The sequence below is a fragment of the Chrysochloris asiatica genome, unplaced genomic scaffold (assembly GCF_000296735.1).
Source record: "Chrysochloris asiatica unplaced genomic scaffold, ChrAsi1.0 scaffold00310, whole genome shotgun sequence".
Lineage (NCBI taxonomy): Eukaryota > Metazoa > Chordata > Mammalia > Afrosoricida > Chrysochloridae > Chrysochloris > Chrysochloris asiatica.
The window spans coordinates 687961-692376 of NW_006408828.1; positions in this window are offsets into that span (position 1 = coordinate 687961).

Here is a 4416-nt window from a genome sequence, read left to right on the forward strand (position 1 = left end):
GGGTGAGGGCTGGGCGGGAGGAACTGCCAGAATGGGGCTCTGGAAGCTCAGTGAGGCCAAAAGGCCTCTCCCCAGCCTAGAGGCAGCTAGACTTGCCCTTCCTCCCCAACTGACAAGGAGCCAGGAAGCCCACCTGTGTTCATCCATTTATTCACTGCCTCATTCAAGACAGATACTAGGTGAGCAAGTGCTCTGGGGTGGGTGTTGGAGAAACCAGCCTCTGGTGGATGTGCAGAGCCCAGGTGGCATGGTCACAGCCTCACGGAGAAGCCAGACAATTGGGCCTGAAGCTGGGTGAGATCCTGAGGGTCGGAGGCACTGGGGCGGGGCTCCCAGCAGAAGGTAGAGATGATAGATCGCAGGGATGGGAACTCAGATTGTAGTCTGTCGCTATACTAAGGACTGTGGATGGTTCTGTACATGGCTCCTTCACTCTCTCTCTCCTTCTGGAAGAAGGTGCTGGTACCTCTCTCTCCCACATTTTACAGATACAGAAAGTGAGGCGCAAAAGTATAACCTGCTCAGAGCCACATGACCAAAGCAAACACGTAGAGGGCAACAACACCTTTGCATTCAACCTCTGCCCAAAATGAGAGGATGGAGGGAGAGGAAGAGGTGAGGGGGCTTTTGAGCACTGGTCTTCCCAGGGCATGCACTGTTGGCTATCCTGGCAGGTGAGTGCAGGGCAGCTGGCCACCTGCAGGTAGATTAGAAGGGAACAGCTGGGCCTGTGCACCCCAAGAATGGGCACACTCCCTAGACTTTAGTGTTTGCAGAGCAGTTTCACACACAATAATCTTATGAGAACCCATTTTTCAGAGTGGGGAAACTGAGGTTTGGAAAAATACAATCACTTGTCCAATGTTCCATAGCAGCCAGGATAGAACCAGGGCTCCACTCTCAGCAAACAGACAAGTGCTTGGATATCCTTCCAGGCCCCATGGAGCACTCAGAGAACACAGTCCCACTGTGGCTCTTGGGAACCATCTAACTCCATCCCTCTGACTGCGTGGAGGTGGTCCCTGAGTCCCCAGACACTCGGGGAGCCAGCAGCTGCTTAGAAGAGTGGCTGGTATCAGAGACCTGAGTCTTAATCACAGCCCTCCTGCTTCCTGGCATTTGAACACGGGTCAGCTACCCAGAGCCTGTGCAGTGTGATGTTCCCACACAGATGGTTTGTGAACAGTGAAAGGCAAGAAGACTGAGTGGTCTACCTAGTGTGGCACTGTGGTTAATGCGCTGGACTGCAAGGTCAGTTTGAACCACAAGGTCAGCAGTTTAAGCTCACCAGCCACTCCTCAGAAACCCTATATACACGGTCACTATGAGTCGGAACCGACTCAGACTCAATGGCATTTAACAACAGCGGTCTACCATTGTGCCTGGCAACTCCCTAATGCCCAAGATAATGTCCTCACCTTCCCTCCTCCAAGCAGCGAGTTCCTCTGGTCTTTAGGGTACCCAACCCACTGCAGTCCCTCTCTCTTGATAAAACTGACCAAGGCCATCCACCCCTGGCCCACAGCCTGCCTTACCTGCGTACCCAGAGAGTGTTGGGTTCCAGCCTGCCGGCAGTCAGCCCCAAAGAGAAGCCAGGAAGCGGCTGGATTGCAGGCACTGGGCGGGCAGAGGTCAGAGAGGGAGGAAACTACAGTCAGCCTGGAGAAAGAGAGAGAGAGAGTGAATGTGTGTGTGTGTAGGTCCAGAGAGGCGGGGATAGCCTGAGAGTGAGTGAGCGATCATACTAGCAGCGTTCAGATAAGATTGATCCCCATCTGTGGGAAAGGCAGCCACATCCACAGCACCTCCCTCCAAGAAGAGACTTTGCAGAATTGTAGAAATTTGGATGGCCATGCAAGCTTGTGAGGAACAGGGCACTGGGTATGTGAAAGCGAGAGCCAAGTGTGGGTAGGGGTGACTGATGTAAGAAGTGTGCATGTGTCCACTGTCCCTAGACTGCCTGCTCTTGATACCACAGTCCTCAGAGGAGAAAGTCTCCCTGCCCTGGGGGCGCCTGACAGTGTGGGTGCCTGTCAGTGAGGGAGCATGAGGGAGGCAGGGGGTGGCAGTGGAAGAATGTATAAGACCCAGCTGCCAGTCTTGCCCCAGCAAGTGGTCACTCACTGCCCTTTCATCCATCATCAGAAGCAATACTGTCCTCCTCACAGGTTGTGGCGGGAGTTATAGAAAGTGCCCCGGCACACAGTAGGTACACAATAAGAGCCAGCTTCTTTGCCCTCTGGGGGAACAAAGGGTGTGGACTGGAAGCCAAGCCCATGCTGCTTTTATTTAAAACGGGCTCAGAGCCTGAGGGTAAGAGATGACTGAGCTGTATGTTTGCATTTGATTGTTCCTTCAGTCTTTACTAGTTTACCAATCTAGCTGCCTGAGATCCGGGACCTTCCCTCTCAATACCCCCAGCACCCTGTAAATACTTGATAAAAGTACGTTAAGAACAAGGGCACCTGTTTGACTTCACAAGAGGCTTCGGTTTAGGGGTTGTTGTTGTTGTTGTTGTTAAGTGCTGTCAAGGCACTGCTGACACATAACAAACCACTCTGTAGAAGGTTTTGGAGGAGCAGCTAGTTGAGTTTGAACTGACTACCTTGTGGTTCAAACCAACCTTGGGGTCCAGTGCTTTCAGGACTCCTGCCACTTAGGGGTAGTCTTGGTAAAGGGAAGTCCCTCACAGACTCTGTGACGCGGCCATCATGAGTGGAGACCAAGGACAATGTGAGGATTGTGTGATGGAGAGACTGTTCTATCAAGAAGAGCATGTTACCATCTCCCTCTTTTCCTCCCCTCTGTCCCCCTCAGTACCTTTGCCCACTCACACTCTCCACTAACCCTGAAGGAAACCATAATCATGAACAGACCCGTTTCAGAGCTTTCTGCAGTACAAATGTTACATGAAACCCAAAAACCAGTCACCATTGAACCAACTCTGACTTATGGTGGTCCCACGTGCATCAGAATAGAACTGTGCTCCATCAGGGGCTGATTTTTTGGTGGGGAGAGATCACCAGGACTTTCTTCTGAGGTGCATCTGAGTGGATGGAATCTCCAGTCTTTGAGTTAGCAGCCAAGCATGTGTTAGATAAGAGGACAAGAAGAAACACAAGGTGTACCCAGTGCTGAGGTCCCATCCTGACTTCACAGATATGAAATGTCCAGGAGGCTATAAAATCATTGTGGCCTTTAGGCATGCACAAACAGGAGTTTTGTGTGTTTACTGTTCCGCTGTACTCTGTCAGCCAACAAAGGGAAAAGCAAAGCTTACAGAAGAAGGGTGTTTCTTCAGACGGAAGAGCACTGAAAATATACTGAATCAAGATGAGTAGGAGACCATCCCAACAAACACATTCTGGATACACCCTGAAAAATAAAATATGTTTAATATCTCTTTTCATATTCTTTACTGTTTTATTATATGCATTAAGTTTCCAAAAACAAATGATTTTCCTTAGTGAATAAGTGTTACTTGAAATTATTGCCTTATGACTGGCCCTCAGTTGTTATTTTTGATACTTCTGTTCCATCATTTCAGTTTCATTACTTTGTATAAGTGCACTTTTCCATGTGTCTTAACCACAGTTCTCCTATATACCTATGTTGTTGTTGTTGTTGTTGTTGTTAAGTGCCGTTGAGTCGGTTCCAACCCACAGCAATCCTGTATAGGGTTTCTGAGGAGAAGCTGGTGAGCTTGAACCGCCAACCTTGCAGTTCAAATGACTTTGCAGTCCTGCGCATTAACCCACAGAGCCGCCTATATACCCTCAATCTCTGACCAGGAGGAGGCAATGCTGGAGAGCATGAAATCTGAGGGCTTTTTGCTGTGAATGACTCAGCCAAGCAGTGCTTAATTTAATACATGCCTTGGCTTAAGTGTTCAGATGCAATTCTTCCTGAGTACCTCATGTACCTCTGACAGCAGGAATGCCAGGTTAGAAGCAGAGTATATTTAAAGGGTTTGGGGTCACATCCCCAGTGGACCCTCACTGGCACTTCCTGAGCATACCCTTTAATGGTAACCTGGTTGTGATCCCAAACCCAGAGAGCCTCAGAGACAGTGTGTAAGCTTTGCTATCTGCAAACGTCCCCTCTCTGCTTTCCATAGCCCCGGGATACTTGTGTGATGCCTTGCTGTCAACAGTCATGGTTTGGGAAGGAGATTCCCTTGTTCTCTGTGCTCTGTGAACAGTCACCACATGCAGGAAGAACTTTGGAAAATTATCATGGCTTCAATCAATGATTTTCCTCACCTGGGTGATCCATGTTCATCTTTGTCTTGTGTTTACTCCTGCTTAAGCCTTAATAAAGAATCTCTACAATATTACGGAGTTCTGCTATGGTGTTGCAGGTTAATGTGCTGGACTGCAAAGTCGGGTTGAACAGCAAGGTCAGCGGTTCAAGCTC